The 19,935-nt window shown below is 43.5% G+C and overlaps 1 protein-coding gene across 5 annotated transcripts in view; it reads right to left on the bottom strand.

The window, feature by feature from the left end:
• The window catches only part of PLCB4 (phospholipase C beta 4), a 182,797-nt gene extending 163,012 nt beyond the window's left edge, over positions 1-19,785 (bottom strand). For 3 of the 5 annotated variants that reach the window (XM_059840461.1, XM_059840458.1, XM_059840460.1), the window contains exons 1-2: positions 19,647-19,785; positions 154-213 (exon numbers count right to left, since the gene is read on the bottom strand). The gene's annotated coding sequence lies outside the window, so the exon portion shown is untranslated. Of the gene's footprint in view, positions 1-153; positions 214-19,430; positions 19,510-19,646 lie in introns of those variants that run through there. The other 2 variants (XM_059840459.1, XM_059840462.1) reach the window with 2 other exon arrangements.
• Positions 19,786-19,935: the final 150 nt, after the last annotated feature.

A 19,935-nucleotide genomic window follows, 5' to 3' on the forward strand; every position in this document is an offset into this window, starting at 1 on the left:
TCATGAACCCCAACCACTGCTTTTTCAGAACACATTTTTCATTCTACTGACATGGACAGTGCAGCATTGCAATGGTAAACTGTGTTTTAAACAGGAAGTAGATAATCTAGTACAAAACAGAATTAAAATAGTAAAAGAACAGAAAATGCATACCTTTTGAAAATCAGAAATCGTTTCGTAGAAATTCACATTGTAGAAAATGTCTTCCTTTCCCTTAAAAGAAAAAAAAAAAAGAAAAAGAAAAGCCTTAATTGTGCATATCCATATTTAATTACCTAATAAAATCACAGTTAACTACTTCAAGACCTTCTTTTTCCCCCAGAAATAGTTTCTCCTAATGGATCAGAATATTTACACTGTAGCAAACAAATACTGAGTGCTCAGTGAGTTTTCGTTTGAAGTTCATTTATTTTGAATTCCTGTTATTTAAGCAGAAGCATCATAGCTGCAGGTGACAGGAACACATGGCAGCCATTCTTCCAAGCATTTAAAACCAGAAAGCAACACAATGGAATCTAAGGATGGAGCTGTGTGTCAGGAGCAGGGAAAATAAAGTATTTTATTTTGAGACATAGAATCCAGCTTTGGGTAAGAAGTAAATGATGCCATTGTTATTGGTGCTAGAATGTATCTCCTGCATTGCTTTTGCCAACACTCTGGAAGGATGAAAGCATCCCCTCCTCCTGTCCTTCCCCATCTTTGGAGGGGAAGGGGCACACAGGGGCACCCAACACTCCTGTACCTCTGAGCAGTACAAGTGGGCAGGGCTGCCTTGGTGCTGGTCCTTTCCACCCCTCCTTTTTTCAAATGCACAAACCCAACTGATTTCCATCTGTAAGCCCTAAGTGTGAGACCTTAAACTGGACACGAGCACAACAGCCCTTCAGCAAGCAAAGCAGCAGGTTTACACAAACAGGAATGAAAATGACCAAAGAGTGCTCAAAAATGAAATCAAATCCAAATTCACATTAGAAATCCATGCTTTACAGGAGACAGTATTTTATTAAAAGAAAACAAGAGTCTTCAGCATTACTGAAAATAACATGAAATTGACTGCTGCTTTTTCAAATGAATTTCTATCAAGAGCTCCTACACACTAGATCAGAAGCTGCATTTTTCTCTCTTCCATCAAGATACACCTTTCTTCTTTTATAGAAAAAATAAATTGAAGCCTAAAGTTGAGAACATCTCAATATCCAATAGGTGCATACACAGAATTAAATTTGACCTGCTATTCTTCAGTTTTATGAGGTTTAAGTTTTATGAGAAGAAGAAAAAAATCTCAATATTAGAAACAGATTGCAGCAAACAAGGGTCTCAGCCAAGGGAAGCCAGAGCATGTTGTGGCTCTAGCATTTGCTTTGAGAACTCATGGTACATAAAACACCCCGAGTACGAGACCAGAGGGACTGAGAACCACAGCAGTCACAATTACAGCCATGAGGGCAGTTAAAGAAAATAGTTTCCTCCTCTGTTGAATCCTCCCAAAGCTGCCAAAAATGTCCATTAAAACAGAAGTTGTTTCAAATCATAAATAGCAATGAGAGGATGATGGCTACGTACTTTGTTCTCATTAAATATTGACAGCATTCTCTTCTAGGAAGAGACTACACAGGGATTTCAATTATTTTCTTAATTATTTTTTTAATGCCTCAAACTCTTTCATTTTGCTGGTGCACTTTCAGACTGACCTTAGCAGCTCATAATTACATGACAAGATACCTCTGGGTCTCCAGGACTTCACAGCTTCACACAAAATCATCCTTACACTTACTTCTGGTCAACTAGAGCCAGCTTCATGCTAAAATAAACTCCCTGTCCAAAACAGGCCTGTGCTGGGAAAACAAAGACATGACAAGATTATTTTCAAGCATACAAACTGCCCTGTTAGTCTGCAGTAAGAGATACACCTCAGCCCTTTTTGCTCCCCTGCAGACTGCAGTCAGATTTCAGCAGGGTTACATCAGTGTGGGATCCAGCCAGCTCCTCTGGAACCAGGAGCATCCCACCAGCCCTAATGCACAAACCAGAAACACAACCTGCTTCCCACTGGCTTCAATCAGCCAAAGCTTTCTGGGCAGAACTGCCACTGGGCCCTGAAATTTCTCATGTTCCATGTAAACACACAAGTACAATCTCATAAATTTAATCAAGAAAATCAGTTTCTTTTCAGCTATGCAAATACCAAAAATCTCTCTCTCTGTCTTTCCACCAGTTAAGTATTTCTTCAGAAGCTTGCTTGTGTCCAAAATCTCCAGTGGCCCTTTCAGCAAGACTGTAAATTCTTTGAGGGAAACACTCAGAGCCAGAGTGCAGTCTCCCTCCCAGAAACACTGAGCAGTAATTCACAGTAACAGGGACAACTGATGGAGGAATGGACAGTGGCTGCAGCCTCACGTCTGCCTTTCATTACAGAGCTGGGTTGAAGGCTAAAATACAAAACCCCCACAATTTTCATTTTTCTCATGTTCTAAAGAAAAATAATGTTTTTTAATGAATAAGCTGGTCTTAAGTACCTTGATGCCTGCTTTTTTTTTTGGTAAAGGATCTTTAATTTGATGTTCCTCACTTCCTGAGCACCTAACTAGAGATCACAGGATTTCAGCTGCACCTAAACCAGGGCAGGTGTAGAGGAATCAAATTCTGATGTGGCCAGTGCTCATTCTGGCCACAACACACATTTCTTCACCACTGTTCAGTAAAGCACAACGTGTTTCTTCACTTGTCACTTGGCCTTTCGTGTCACCTTAAATACACCCCATGGGTTTCCTCTCTCTTCATGACCTAACCCCCTTATAAGCTCCAAGGAAAAGACTTATTTTTGCAAAAGACCCAGCTGAATCATAATGACCCTTCAAAAGGATGGGCAAGACTCTGGGCTTGTCAACAGATTCTTTTTCTTTTCTTTTTCGTTTCAAGCAGAAAACAAGTTTTCATCCAGAGGGATCCATCATTCAAGGTTCTTTTTCATCTGTCACTCTGAAATGCTCAGAGAAAATGACCTGACAAGTAGACACTTCTGCAAGACTTTCCCATTGATGGACACTTGGTTACAGATAATCACCTCCTTGAGTTACCCAGAGTATAACTTTAGAATTCCAATAAGGACCTTTTGCCTCATTCTAATTAAAAGCAAAGTACAAGTACCCAATTTAGAAAAGACCATTAGAGACTTAATTTAAAGATGACAATTTTAGTCTGTCAATATACTGAAATGATCATTACCTACCAAACCTTCTCTCATTTTGTGCTGAAAAGGAGCTTCGACCACAGCTCATTAGTTAATTTTAGACACACAACTGTTACCATTTTTCAGACATGAATTGCCTGTATATCCCTAGTCTGGATGCACAGCTCTAAAAAGGTCCTTTCTTTCTTTCTTTTTTTTTTTTCTGGATCTAGAAGTAAGGAAAAAAAAAAAAACCCAAAGCAAAAGAAGAGGCAAACACAGAAGGCAGGAGGAGAACGTGAAGAATTCCCTGCCATTCTCACACCTGGGGGCAGGAGAGCCCAGGGAGGGAGGGATGTGGTGTCAGCTCCCTGGCTCCCTGGGCCAGGCTGCTCCCAGGGCCTCACTGCACATCGCTGGCTCTCCTGCGAGGCTGCTGAGAAAGCCCAGCTCCTTCCTGGCGTGGAGCCTTGCCAGGGACATCAGGCTGTTGCTGCTGACATGCTCCACACATAATTCGGTGGCTTCCTGCTCGAGGCATTACATAATTTGAGCCTCTGGCATATCCTTCTGGAACATTTCGTGTGCTCGCCCACAGGATCAGAGCATCTTCAGCTACCAGACAGCCCTGCACCTTCCTGCACTGATTCTGGCCTGGATGGCACTGACTACAGGCACAGGTGGCTGTTGATCCCCAGTAAATACAGTATGACAGTATGACTCCCAAAACAGACTAAAGAAGCAGGTAACCACACGGTTAAACACAATTAATGGTCACAGGAACGCCACGATGGAAATCACTCTCAGAAACCACAGAATTCTATCAAGGGCTGTTGCATTCAGCTTCACTAAGGCAGAAACTTATTAACCAAAGAGCACACAGCCTCCTATCAGCCCATAAGCCCTAAATCTGCCTCCAGCCATGAAATCCCGAGTCAGGAGAGCTCCTGACACGGGATCAATGTGCATATCACTGAACTGAGAGGTACAATCACTCCTTGGTGTTTGCTGAGCAAGACTCGGGGCACTGCCCTCCTGAAACTGGCAGACTGTTTTCACTGAGATGTCAAGTACTTGGAGCCCAGAGATTCCATTTCATGAAAAGCTATCAATTGATAATAAAGTACACCCTCCAAAATGATGTGTAGATAATAGAATCTTTTAGACATTTTTTTCTACAGGGCATGAGTTATATTTATATGACAAACCCCATCTAATTTAAGCCAAGCAATAAACAACAGCAGCATTTGTGCAATATAGAACAGTTAGCACAAACTCTTATCAGTATGCAAATGCAATAGCACCAAGATACACAATCTGCAGTTTGACTCAGAGAATTTCAAGGTGTAATTGTATACTATCCTACAGATCCTGAAGGGAATTTTGTCTATGGCTTAGGAAAGTTTTTTGTTTTTTTTTTTTCTGGGGGAGTTCTCAATTTTTAGTCACCTCTAGTAATTCCCTGGAACCAAAATCATCACGCTGAAGTTTAAGAGGTTTTCAGTCTATGAAATTACTCACTGCTGATGAAAGCATTAACAATCCAAGAATTCATTTACAGCATTACAAAGAATCCAGGTCAATTATGGGTAAACGCTTTTACTCAGCTTGGACCAATCAAATTAATTATTATCATAAAAACCTGCACTCCACCAAGAATAAAGTTTAAGGGTGTCTCACCATATTCAAAGAGAACAGAAAGGAAGGAAAAGGCCTGGACTCCAACATGAAAGTGGGCAGCTAATGCAGGCCCTGGGGAACATGCAGCAGGTGACAAGACAGGAAGAGGATGGATACTCCTTTCAGGCCAGGAAGCCAGCACTTTGTATCACTAAGATAAAATCTGATATCTCCAGGGAAAGCTCAGCCCCACCACAGAAATCCTACTGCAGCCTAATGGTTCTCTTTGGGATGTACTGTGTGTTCCAGAAACTGGGAGCCTGCTCCTTGCCAGCCTGGCTCTGAAATGTAGGCCAGCAGCTCGAACGTGCCGGGTGGTGATCTACGCTTTTTTATCCCAATCCTCCACCACAGCAAGAGAAAGGGATTAAGCAGCATTATTTTTCCCCCTGAATATTTACTGAGATCATTACATCCCACACTATAATACAAGATTATTTTGCACAGTACAAAGTAACATGGAACGGGCCTGCTGTTTCATGGAAACCTCTTGGTTCCATCACTCTTGGGAGAGGACATGGCTGATCATGGTGGGCACAGTCCTGCAGGAAAGTTTAACAGCAAACTCTCCCAAAAGTACCAAATAGATGCACTCAGCTTCTTCATACAGTCTCTTTTTTTAGCAATCATATTTTTAAAATTATTCCACAAGACATTATTAATGACTTAAGCCATCTGTGTTTCTAGAGAACGCTCTCTTCCATCCTTTCTTTCCTTCCTCCTGCGCTGCACAGTAAAAACTTTTTTATTTACAACCACTTTTATGCCAGCAGATGTTACACCACACAAAACTGCTTTGCTGCAAGTTGAAGAAGAAAGTGGTGGGAAGAAGTTTACATAACCAGACATCATCAACAGAAGCAGGAGAGCCTGGCAAACCACAGGCCGTAGTCATTTAATTCACACAAATCTCTCTTCCCCTTACTCACTCTGCTTTCCAATTTGTTTTAATTCCATAGGAGGATCTGACTGGCAGTCACTCCATAATGCATTGCAAGGTTTAAATGCCAGCAGCTTTTCTTGTCTTGACAAAATGTACAGAGCAGAAATTTAATTACAACTGGTTCAAATGCACTTTTGTTTTGCTTCTACCCACCTGGAACACAGAGGCCGTTCAAAGTAAACATGTTTAGTCACTGGATAATATGAAGTATAAAAGAAAAGTTACCTTGTAATAAACAGAGATACATTTAAAAACAATTTTGATTTCTTATCGCTGAACCTGGCTGCAACCAGCCAGCTGCAAGTGGCATTGCTGTGATGGAAATGGTGTGGTATTTCAATGCAAGAAAGTAATCATCATCTCCCAGACACCAGCACAGGAGTTGAAATCCACCCAAGAAAACCATTTGCATTATCGGCCTGCATTATTCTGCCCTAACGTTTTGACACTGAGTTTAAACATTAAGCTGGGAGTACAATGCCTCTTTTTTAAACTAATGCAATTTCTTGGGGCAAAATCTGATATGGCCAGCCAGATTTCCTGAGTGCTAGTTTCTCCTAAGGGAAAAAAAAAAAAAAAAAAAAAGAAAAGGGGAAAAAAGAGACATCAGTTTAATTTTGATTTGTCCAGTAAGCAGATCAAAGCATTGCAGTTCTGCAGAGGAGGTTTACAAAGCCTCATTGTGCAAACATCCTGGGCCTGATGCTGCCAGCTGCACTGAAGCAAATCTCATCTGATGGCAGCCAGTGCTGGTGTGTGCTACACTGTCCAATGCAAAAATTTACACTTTAAAGGGAAGTCAAAATCTTTGAAGTTCCATTTGATCAAAAATTATTAAAACATGCAGCTTGAATTTTTAGGCTGATCTTAAACACATGTAGCTGGAAATGTTTCACACTTCTATTCTGTTGCTTATATACCAAAAGCTGTTTTCAGCTCTAGGCTCCTCCTATTCCAGTGCAATAAATTCTTTGGGTGAAGGAGCATTTTTAACAAATATGTACAACGCCTAAAAGAGAGATTCCAGAACCACTATTAGATCACTGAGAACTGCAAGACTGCAAAGTGTAAATAATTTTTAGCATAGCTGAAACATCTTTCTAGATCTGTGCTTTGTAAGATCACAATTTCTGCCCAGCCCCTTCTATTTCTTTTCTCATCCAACTGAGCAGTTGAGCTTGTTCAGGGTTTGCTGCTTGCTGCCTTTCACAGAACACAAAGAAAGAGGGAAGAAACAGAAATGACACAACCCATATAAATTAGTTTGAAAATGTTCAGTCGTAAGCCTGATGTCTGCAGCTACTTTGATTCTTTGCAAAATAAAATTCCTTTTTATACATATATATGGCTTGCACTTGAGTGTCCCCTTAAGCCAGCTTTGCTGATTCAGACTATGTCCATACCATTTTTATTGCCAAAGCAATAATTTAAAAAAAGAAAAAAAAAAGTGTTCCTGAGTTATGTTCTGACTTAAAAGATTTACACAGGGAATCCTCAACCTTAGCAACAACACCAAGAAGAATGGTGTCATTTCTGCTGCAAGACTGCTGTCAACATCCATATGCAAAAAGACTGCTTGATAAATATCCTATGGCAGACTGTGCTTCTGAAACTGAAACTTTGCTCTTTCTGGGCTACAAATCAAAACTGGATCTGTTGCATAACAAAGGAATTAAAGAGAATGGCCTCTAAGACTGCATGGCACACGAGTGTGAGCAGTGTAAGCAATGCCTTCCTCCATACATTACCCTGCACCCCTGGGAGCTGGACTGGTAGAGCATGGCCATGTCCCTGATTTGCTACCTTTTGATTTCCAAGTCAAGGTCAAGAAGTAATTTACCAAGATCCCTGTTGCTAACACACATGGGCTGCAAGCTTTGGGAAAGTCATCTCAGCACGTTGAAAAAGGTCTCAACAACTGGAATATAAAGAGATCAAATAGTCTGAAAGCTGCTTTATACCCTCAGGTACGTCAGCACGTTGGACTGAACAGCAAGGATGCCATTTCCTTTTAACCTGCATGTATCAGCTCTGTATATTTATTCTAATTAAAAACACTGTATTGCAGTGTATTCCCTCATCTAAAGTATGAGCAAATGGGCACCAAGCAGGTTAAATAAAAAATAACCAAGCATGCATTGGAATAAATGCCATAAAATAAATAATGCAAGGATAGTCCCTGCCCCAGAAACCTTGCAATTTAGGCCATGAACAAAGAATCCTTAAGGGATCATACCAAACCTACCTCACATTCCTGAGCTGACATTTACATTGTGCTGTACTTAGTTCATACTTTCAGGGCTGGAACTATGCACTTGTTCTGATGTGCACTGCTGAAATCTGCCCTGGATCTCGTGGTTCACAAGACAGTGAGCCTTCTTGTCAGGCATCATCATGACATTTAAGATAGATACTGAAAAACACCTGATCGAACACTGCGGGTGACGGGGTGTGTCGTACTGTGTTTAACCCCAGTCTTGCTTTAGAACAAAGAAATCTCATTTTTAAAGTGTGACAAGCTATGCCCATACCCAAAAGACATGGGGAGAGGGAAAGGGGACAGGGTGGTGGAATTACTGAAACATACCAAGCAACAAGCAGCTTTCTGTCTGGGCCCCTCTCCTCCTGTGTCACACAGGATTACCTGTCCTAACCCAGGAGCATCACCACTCCTACAGGATCAAAAGTGTCCTCACTGCCACTCCTTGCTGGTTGAAATTGAGCTACAAATTAATTTTGAAATTATATCAGTCTCAACATGGCCATCTAGAATTCCACCAGTACCTCTCCATCCCTAAAATGGGAATGCTTTTGACATCTGATGTCACAAATGAGAAGGCTAGAGCCCACTTTGTGGATGTAGGCTTTGCTTTGGAAGGATAAACGGAGCCCCATCCGATGTGCAGGCCATGGGGAACCAATAAAGTTCTGAAATTAAGGTCTCAGATTAACTATTGCACCTGCAAAACCTACAGACTGATTTGATCAATCTCCAGCTCTGGAGGGCTGGTTTGTGCTCCTGCAGTGAGCTGTACTCAGGTCAGTTTTTTCCTCACACATGGCAAATCCCCCTGCCAAGTCCTGACACTGTTTGGATTCTCGTTACCTTTCTTTTGTTAGGTCAAATTTCAGGATTAAGAAAAAGAAGAAAACAAAACCACACACTGCCAAACAATAAAAGAGAAGCTATTATCTATCAGATAGAATAGCTTTTTTCCATTATTTTCCCTTTGAAAGGGGAAAGGAGTGAAGCATTGAGTGGACAAACACCATTTTGGCCTATGAATCATCCCTGATAAAACTGCAGATGCACAAACCCAGTCACAACAGTATCACAGTAAGAGAGATCAGATAAATTTCAATAACCATCCAAAAGGCCCCTGAGATGAGGCAGGATGATTTGGAATTGAATTTTGAGATGCAAGACTCAAACGGACTCAGGTTACTTGCTTGCAACACCCACGCTCTGTCAATAGACAGTGCTGAAAAGGGAGAGCCAGATCTTGTTAAAATTATGTCTCAGCCACTAAGAGAAGTGCTAATTACCAGCTGGACTGAAGACCACTGAGATAAGCAAAACACTCCCTGCCACAGCCCTTTAGACAACATTTGTTAATTTCTAAAACCCAAGATGTGATGATAGCAGGGAGAGATGGAAGGAAGGGAAGGATTAATCCACTGTCAGTCATATTTAAATAAGCCTTCCTTTAAATGATTTAAATTAACTGAGAAGCATTATCTTTTCATCAACTTCTACAAAAAGAAAGGCAGCCCGAAATTTATTTGTCTAATTAATGTGATATTCATGTATACAGAAGCACTTTTAATTGAAACTATAAGTTGGCTTTTCAGTAACTGAAAGATTTCAGGTAATGGTTTATGAAATCAAGAAATACCACCAGAAAAGTGGTTATAATTTAAATTATCAATCACTTTTTAAGGAAGAGATGTAGCTCGCCTGAAAAAATACCCTAAGTCTACAATTTTGAAATGTTTACATATATAGCTTCATAGCTCCTAAAAAGAAAAGCAAGAAACAAACACAACACCAACACCTTACTCTGATAATTACTTTCCCTAATGTTTTGAAGAAATGCTTCCACAGATCTTTCAAATGAACCAGGTGAAACAACCCAAGTTTTGGTGAAAATTTCAAATTATTCATGAAGATCTTCATGAGCATTTAAACGCTGCTAAAGGTCCAGGCTATTCTTTTAGCTGTATCCCTTTACTGAGGGAGTACACCTCCCTGGCAGGAGGCTGTAACCAGGTGAGGGTCAGCCTCTCCTCCCAGGAAACCAGCGGCAGGACAAGGGGACAAGGTCCCAGGCTGCACCAGGGGAGGTTCAGGGTGGTTAGACACGGCAGTGGGCTACCCAGGGAGGTGGTGGGGTCACCATCCCTGCAGGTGCTTAGGGAAGGACTGGACATGGCACTCAGTGCCAAGGTGATGTTGGATCACAGATTGGATTCAATGATTTCAGAGGCCTTTTCCAACCTAATTGATTCTGGGAAAATTAAATAACTCAAAACCTAAGCCCCCAAAAAGACCAGGAGAAAAGATAATCTTGTAGTATTATCATCTTCTGTAAAGAAAGCAATTGCACTTAAAAGCAAGAATGAAAATACCCAGCAAACATTCTGACACTAACCTACAGTGGGATGGAGCCAATTCCTTAAAACCAAATAATGTAACTCTTAACACAGCAATGCAATTTCCTCTGCCATTTCTACCTGCGAGGATCAAAAACTGTTTTCCAGCTTCCAAAAGCCTCAAAGTATCTCCACATTGCTCAGCACCTGACTCATGGAAAACCACTCACAGAATCAATCACTTGATGATTCAAAATTACCTGAAAAACTACCTGTATGTTTTTCCACATAATTTCAGATCAGTTCAATTGATGTTTTTAACGTGTCAGATACCCGAGAGCTGCACTTAGATCTTTGTTTTCACAATATTATTATGCATTTGTTCTACTGTGGGGAGAGGAGGTGGTTATTCCAGATTAAAGTGAGCAGTGTCTTTTCAAGGGTAAATTAAAAACTAAAGCAGGATGAGATCAGGGAAGATTACCAGGGACTGTTTATAAACTGAGCATAACTAAATCAAAGGTTTATAAATCAGAGCATGCATTTCTTGGCAGATTGATTCGGTTTTGAAAACTGAAGTGCCACAGACTTCATTTTAAAAAAATCCCCAGCAATAAAGCTCACTTTTTTTTTTCAGAAGTAACTGATTTCATGCCAATTCACAGCTACTCCTGTAAAGTATTGCCTTCACCTCATGTGTTTTAAAATACAAGAAGCATTTACAAAATAAATACATGTGTTTGTATAGCAAAGAATTACTGCAAACATACACTTTTGATTTCCCCACATCTGGAAATGCAGTTAGGTTATATGAGGCTTTTAGTTCATCACAGGAAAGCTGTAAGAAACTAACACACAGGAATCCACACAACACAAACAAACAAACAAAAAAATCATTACAAATAGGAAGAACAACATTAAGTTAAAAAAAAAAAAAAACACTCCAAAACAATGTCCCCCAAAACCGTGAATCAGTCAACTGGTAGACTGTCACCATAGCCAAAACCCAACAGATCTTTTTTCTCAGACTGCCATCCAAAGATTTAGCACTGAAAATGAAGATGCAGCAGTGAATATGAAGGTTTTTTGCATGATTTAGACTACCAGATAAAGGCCTAAGAAAGCTGTGATTCTTCTATCCACACAGGGACCACAACTCTGCAGTACAAACTTCACTAGTAAGAATTCTTCCAAGTGAACTCAACCAGACCAGCAGAGCTGAAGATTTATCCCTTCCATACCCAGCAAATGGAAACATGGCATAGGAACAACACCCAGCATTTCTCCACAGCAGTGCTCACCCAGCTCTCTAGAGAGGTAAAAGCCAAATGCAGAGGACTGATCCTGCTGCTACCCTTTCCTACCTCTCCAAGGCTCTGTGCACCCTCACTCCCTGCTCGATCCAGAGAGCTCTGTGACCAGCAGCAGCAGCTGGGCTCACGGGAGTGCCTCTGGGGATTCTCTCTCCCAAGCACAAAACCCGTACAACCATCCACAAAAGCACCCCTGCAGGTTACAGAGCCCACCAGCACCACACCAGCTCATTAACTCTCCCAGCTAAGTACCTCATGCTTCCTCCAAGGTGTCATTCTTCATTCTTTCCACAGGGAAGAGATGGGATTACTCCCATAAAAGCAGTGCAAATAGTTCTGTTACCTGATGCAAAGATTAATTTAAGACATTTTCTTGTATAAAGCCACACAGATGAAATGGCACACCAACTACTTCTATATGGCTCTTCTAGTTAAGTTCATGCTCTCATTGGGATATCTCAAAGGAGACCATTTTATCAACGTCTGTTTACCAGGCTTAGTACACATGCCAATTCTAGCACTTTTTCAGTTTGTAAAGAAAAACAAACAAAAAATTACAAGCATGCAGAGCCAAACATACACAATACTTCAGGATGCATCCAAGTAGGCAGGAGCCTGCTTGAGAAAAGCAAAACTATACCAGTGACATGTGAATGCAAAAAAGCAGCAAGCTGTACAACTAAAAAAAACTTTGCCCAGTTTGTCCTCACCTGGGCCAAGGTCTTCTCAGAAGTTATTTCTCTTCCCAGCCACCTGGTACAGTCACAGGTCATCAAAATCTACTCTGTATTTCCTAGCCAAAACCGAGAGCATCAGCAAAAAGAAGAGCCAGACTCTGCTACATACTGCCAGATTTGAAGGGCTCGGGCAGAAGGGAAATGAGCCTCCGTATCAGCGGAGTCGCAGCAGGGAGATCGCAGGACCTTCCCCCGGGCAAACGCAGATGCACAGCGGGGCTGCTGCAGCCAGCCCCAGAGCGGGCGGAGGAGGCCGAGGTCCCCGAGCCCAGCTGCCGTGCCGGGGGGGAAGCGGCACCGGCAGCACGCCGGGAGCCGAGCCGCAGCTGAGCCTCTCCCGCCCGGGCTGCCCTATTTGAGCCCTCTGTTGTTCTCCCAGGTCACACCGCTCCCCGCCCCGCCGAGCCCCCACCTTCTCCTCCAGCGCGGGGATTCTCCAATCAAAGCAGATAAGCGCATCATGTGAGGGATGGCAGACACGCTGAGGGGAATTTCCGAGAGCTCCGCCGCACCTGCAGCATCCACAGCTACAGGAGATCTCCGGCTGAGAACGACAAGCCAGGCAGGGCTGCCAAAGTGCCCACGTTACCCGCGACTCACGGCTCCTGGGGCAGACTGCAGCATCTCATTTGCAATCTGCTCCGATATACCTGCAACCACAATCCATCTTCCCTTGTCATCTACTGTGTGACCACTATTCCTAAGCGTATTTCGCTAGGGAAGCAGTACACAAATAACACAGGCTGAAAGACCAGAAAGCAATAATTACTCAGTCTCTTCATTGCTGATGTCAGACATGCAGTACAGCTCTCCAAAGCCACCAGAGCACCCAATTAATCTGCACTAAACCTCAAGAACTGTATCTGAAAAACAAGTAGTAAAATCAAATCATCCAACAGCCTCTGCCTTGCCTTGCAGTCACCACACCATGCTACCCAACCTCTCCCTTAACACATCTGAGCTTCCTTCTCATCTCTGCAAAGAGAATTCATCAGCCTCTCTCCCTGCCTTCTTCAGAAATGCTTTTCTTTCCACGATCACAGTCCTTCACAGAAAAAATTATACCAGTTTCTGTTGGGTTCAACAGATCAAGTTAGCCTTGCCAAAGAAACCACTCCATGGCTCAATTTCCTACTTCCCAACAAGGCATTCACACCCCATTTCAACAGACACTTGACCGAGAAGAATTCTGTAGGAATTATCCTAATTTGTGTATTTCAAAACAAACAGGCTCTCACTGCAGCTATCAATCCCGTTCTTCCCTCTCTTTCCTTCCAGCAGTGGCAGCAGCAGTCTGATGCAGAGATGGAATCAAGCACCCTGGATCCAGCACACAGCCTCGGCTCAGAGGAGAGCACAGAGTATCTGTACGTGCAACAAGTACAGCACATGCAGCAACATCCACAGTGCACATCCCCAGAACAGAAAAACAAAGGGCAAATGTGGGAGACATGGCAATTTTAGGCATGGGAAATAAATATGTTCAAGGAGTAGAAAAATGGAAGCAGAAAAACCTATAGAGTTTTGGAATGGTCTACAAGATCAAGGAGGAAAAAAATGCCACTTTGCTATGAGAAGTTCTTTCATTGAAGCTCATTCAAGACCACAGCTTACATCTCAGAGAACTCCTTATTACTTGTTATTTTCCACATCATCAGTGTTCACAGGACCATGGACACTCTAGATCATTGGAATCCAAGAGATGCTCCTTATTAACCTTTCAAGTCCTTCTTCTCTTTTGCCCCCTTTATTAGTCACTGACCTCCTGGCTGATTACTTCCAGTCTGCAGGAACGTGCGTGCTCAGGCTGAATGCAGAAATTGTTAGAAAGGGAAATTTACCTGTAACTTCAAGAATAAAGAGCCTGCTCTTTAATACCTTTTTCATACCCATTTCCTCCTTACTAAAGTGGACCCAAAATTTCTGTAGCTGAATATATATTCCCTCTTGGCTGGCATATTGCTAGACCAATTGCAGACATAAATTACTTCTCTATAACTATTTGATAGTTCGATGACATTTGTAAATTTTTTATCTTCATACCTTCAGATGCTGCACAAAAAAACAGAATACAAACACCAAGACTAGATTAAGACTTTTCAAGTAAAGGGTCTATTGGTACAACATCTGAGAAGGAGCAACGTAGAGGGTTTCATTTGAACAATCCTTTTTAAATCCAGCTTCTGTAATGTTACACACCTGCTCAAGGTCTTCTAGGTTGCAAGGTTGGCTCACAGAGGACGTTACAATTTGAGAGCCCCAAAGTCAACTGAACAGAACTGGTTTCTTCACTATTGAGAGGGCAAAGGCACTTTGTTACTGCAGCACCACCAATTTCAACCAGTCTGCAAACAGCCCTTACAATGGAGCACATTCCAAACAGGCTGTCTCACCTCATTTGCCAAATTGTTATTATTACTGGGGAAAGAACGAGCTCTTATTGTGAGGGAAGATCAAACAAGGAACTCTTAGCTCTCCTGGAGCAGGGCCTCATGGTGGTACAATTATACATCCCATATAAAATAGAAAGCAAGGCCCTAATTTTGGATGTACGACAGCTGCCAACCAACTTCTTAACCTGCACTTTGGTCCCTGACTATTGCATACAGAAAGGTGAGAGACTCACTATGGGGAATTTGGAGCACCTATGGGGTACAGAATAGATTTTTTTATCAGGCAGCTTGGAGCAATAGCATAAAGTCAGATTATGGATTCACCTGCAAGGTGGTCATGAAATAGGAGGACAAGGGATGCTCAATGCTGTACCCATGGTCTGTCTGTCCCATGACCAGCTATGAGCCACAGGTGGGACAGGATCAGGACTGAGCTTAACAATGCTGACTGGCAATGGAAAAGAACAGGAAACCACAGAGATCCAAGTGACAGCCTCATCTGCCACAGAAACCCACACGGTGCAAAAGGCAAGTGGCCTTAAAAGCTGGATCCCTTGTACTTCTCCCTTTTCACGAGCAGATACACCACATTCACCTCACCTTTCAGTGACACTGCACTGCTCCCCAGGAACAGGCTCTCTCCCACAGGAAGACTGACTAGTGCCTCTAAGAACTCTAAAGGCGAAATGAAACATTATAATCGCTCACAAATACCATTTTCCAAAAGTAGAAACAAGGGAAACAGGATACTATGACTTCATATTTGGCTGGGAGGTTCTTCAGAGGAGAGGAAGATGAAGGTCTGGCCTCATTCTTCTCCAAAAATCAAGATTCTTTTGCTGTTGCACAGGTACAACTTTAACAAGTACTTCTTTCAGTGGCTGGTTTGTAAGGCAAACTGACCACAGCACCTCACTACCTCACACAAGCTGAAGTTGGTCCTCACAAGGAGGAGATGCAAGCATTGATTTCCCTCCAAGATCCCTGCAGGGAAGACCTCAGCAGCCCATCCCCCAGAAGGCTGCTGAGCTGCACCATCTATTTCTGTGACTCACAGAAGCCGCTTGGGAGCGTCCTGCCCCACAAACTGCAGATTCCCAGCATCAGCACCCCAAAGACAGAGCGGAAGGGCTGTTCTGATGCTGCTCCCCATCTCGTGGCACCCTATTCCAGGCACTCAGATACTTCAGCATGTCCTTCTGGAACAAGGACCTTACTACTAGGCTAATGAATTCTTTCCAGAATGGCTGGGAACCTGTCCTCTTCCACAGTTCCACAAGCCTCTTTAGACATGTTTACTAAACTTCCAGAAAGCACTACCACCATTAGATGGGTGAGGACCCAAGATAGATTTTAATAGTTCAGTGTTCATGGGGCCAGATACAAGCAAAGCAGGATGGCTAATGCCAGAGCACAGTACCTTTGGTATTTATACCACTGATATCCCATATATTCTAACCCTCTACAGGTCAGCTCTTTGGAATACAAAGTCCAAAAATCCCATTCTTTTTCTGCAGAGGCAAGAGGACCACAAAACCTGCTCCCTGCCGAATAAAACTCGTGCACATAGGCAATTTTGATGCGGTGCTACGCATGAATCTTTCATAAGAATAAGATGTCCTAAATAGTATAATCAAAAAACTTTTGAGGGCTGGATCATAAACACCTCCACTGTGTGCAACTTCTCCAGACATCAAAGAGTCTTCCCCAAACCAGATGCATTACATATCTTGCAAAATTAGTAAATGTACTCAAGCCATCAATTTTGCAATTTTTGAAGTAGCACAATGCATCTATTTATTAGAGAATGGAACTAAGCCCAGGCTGCTGATTAGCCATCCCACAAATAATGCTTATGCAACCCTTCGTAATGATTTCCACTAACAACCAACCGGAGATTTTATGACTTGGAAAATTTCACTTCTAAACCAATTTACAACACTTCCCAAAATCTAATGGGACAGATGATTGAAAGTACAGAGGAAAGCAGCCTTCTCCGAAATCAATGAGGTACAATTTTTGTAAGTAGGCTCCCTTAGGTAAGATGCCTGCATTAAGTTTTGGTTCTCATTTCTAAAATTCTCATAAGTACTCCTCTTTCCCTTCCTCCCTTTCCTCTAGAAAAGGGATTAATTCAATTTTAAGGAAAATATTAAAACAGCAGTTTCAGACTTCAGTCTCTGGCAAATTATGAAGAGGAAGGAACAGCAATTGAGTTGTTCAAACCACCAGGGAAAGCAAACCACCAAACAATTCGAAAAGCCCACAAAAATGACAAGATAAAAAATGAAACAGAAATACAAAGCAAGTCATCTTGGTAAGCACAAAACTTATATCCCTACAAGCTTTCAACACAGTATACCTAAGCCTGGTGAAAATGAAGCCATCAGTTCCTACACAGCTGTAACAAATACTTGACAGACTTCCAGCACAGCCCCAAGTTCACCATCACAGCCAGATATTACTGGAACAGATGCCCAAAGTCTGCAACAGAAGTCAGCAGTGTATGTCAAGCCCAAACAACTCGCCATTGTTTTTGAAAAGGTGAAAACAACACAATATTTTGTGTGAAACATAACAGAGAAGTATTTCCTCTGTCAGTAAGAGAAATTCAAATGATTTCTCTTTCCTGCCCCTTTTGGTGTTTCTCTCTTCCCCTTCAAGGTTCTCTCTTCCCTGCATTCTAAGAAAAAGCAGAGTGTAGGTTATGCATAAATTCATGACAGAAAACACTATTTTAGAACAAAGCTCCTGTGCGTGGGCGCATGTCTTTAAAATAAAAGGCATTGTTACTCTCCCAAGTGCATATCCACAGATAGCAATCAAGTCAGATCCTCACATTTTATTTTGACAGCCACGCAGTCATATTTTCACCAGGGGTTTGACTTTCCTATCAATACCTGGTTTTTAACGATACCATCAAGAGATGAATGAAAACTGACACGTGAAGGCACACTGATATTAATGGCTGTGGAAGAGAATTCTCATCCTAGAGCTCTGTAATTTAACTACTTCTCCAAGTTACCAGTTGCAGGGAGGAATAAATCTGAACTCTATTTAGGAACTGTCTCTGCACAATACAAAACTGCTTGGCTGCATATAACAGTAATTATTTTGTAGTTCATGACACTATTAGGTACCCTTGATCTGGTAAAAGCCTGCAAGTACTGTGGCCATAACACTTCCAGAAGCTGGAAGGAAATTGACCTGAAGTGAGTAGTGTCAGCTTGCTAACACTGCTCAGGTAAACTCCAGAACACAGCCCTGAACACAAACGTGCTGTGGAAGAACCTGCTCCATCCCCTCACAGGATCCGAAACGTGACGTCTTCCCCGGGACCCTCGTTAACACCAATTATTAAACCAAAAATTCCATGGTGCAACAGCAAGCAAAGCTTGAGAAACACAAACATGATTTATGTATTAACAGAGGATGATGCACACTTTACTGAAGATTTATACTGTGTAAGACTTTGTGTCAAATCCACCTTTCCTACAGATGCATCCCCATGGACACGTTAACATTATATAAACTCCCCCTGAGATAATGATTATTCTATAACTTTCTAAAATCATCCCCCTTTGGGAAAGTATTACCTAACAAACACACATTAAATACCTCACAAGCGCATTAGATCCCTGGGTTTCTACTAGATGCTAGCATGAAAGAATATCTGTACTTTATTTTGAGATATTAAAAAGAAAGAAGACCAGGCTGGATAACTGTAACTGCAGAGGATAAACAGGATTAAGTAACAGGTGTCTGACTGCACATAATTCAAAGTCGTGCATGGAATACAGTGCACAGCCTTGGAATGGCTATGGGATGGAAATGGAAACAGTGCTTTTGCACCTTGCTTTGAAATTCACCAGTATGTGATTTACAAATGTCTTGTAAATTGCAACCACACAGGCACAGGCAACAGGAGCACTTGTATCTCCAGAGACCTTTGGATATATACAAAAGAAATCAAACAATCTTCAAAGGTAAGCCTGCGGGAGGGGGGGAAAAAGGAAACAAAAAAAAGGGAAAAAAGGAAAGAAAAAAAACCTCACTGCAAGAAAGTTATACTTAACTGCACAGAAACATTTGTCACACCGCCCAGCACTGACAAAATCCGGATACACTCAGAAACTACAGCAGCGAGGGTGAGGGGAGGACTCCCGCCGCCAGGCGCACCCACGGAGGGACCCACGGAGGGACCCCCCCTCAGAAGGACCCACACACAGAGGGACCCACAGAAGGACCCACACAAGGAGGGACCCGCACACGGAGGGACCCACCCACAGAAGGACCCACGGAGGGACCCACACACGGAGGCACCCACGGAGGGACCCCCCACAGAAGGACCCACACACGGTGGGACCCACAGAGGGACCCACAGAGGGACCCACACACGGAGGGACCCACAGAGGGACCCACTCGCGGAGGGACCCGCGTGCGTGCACAGACACGCATGGAACTACCACGCAGACACACGCGTGTGTGTGCACAGCCCTGCATGCGTGTGGCACACAGGCGTGCTCGGCACGCAGACACACCTATGTGACACACACCCACGTACCACAGACACACACACACGGGGGTCAGGGACTCACTCACACGGCGACGGACCCTCGCAGGTGGCGGCCCCTCGGCTCTGTGGCGGCCCCACGCGCTCGCGCCCCTCCCTCGCGGCCGGGGGAGCCCAAGGTTACGGCCCAGCACGGGGGGGGCCCAGGCAGCGCCGCTCCCCGCCAAGGGCGCGAAGCCGCGGACACAGCCGCGGCCGTCGCCCGTCCACCCCGCCTCAGAGGTGGCCGCTCCCGCCGCCCTTACCTCAAGCGCCAAGGCTGCTTCCTCCTCCTCCTCCTCCTCACGCCGTGCCAGTGTCTGTGTGTGTCTGTGTGTGTGTGCGCGACCCGCCCGCCCCACAGCGGCGGCGGCTCCTCCTTCCCCCCTCCCTTCCCTTCCCTTCCCCTCCCTCCTCCCCCGCCGCCGCGCCCGCCTCAACCCCCGCAGCGCCCAGAGACGCGGCAGGGACGGGGGAAACCCCAGGGCGGCCGCCGCCTGCGCTGGCCGGGCCGGGCCGGGCCGGGCCGCCGCCGGCTCCCCCCGCCGCCGCGCA

This window comes from Haemorhous mexicanus, chromosome 3 (genome assembly GCF_027477595.1).
Source record: "Haemorhous mexicanus isolate bHaeMex1 chromosome 3, bHaeMex1.pri, whole genome shotgun sequence".
Classification (NCBI taxonomy): domain Eukaryota; kingdom Metazoa; phylum Chordata; class Aves; order Passeriformes; family Fringillidae; genus Haemorhous; species Haemorhous mexicanus.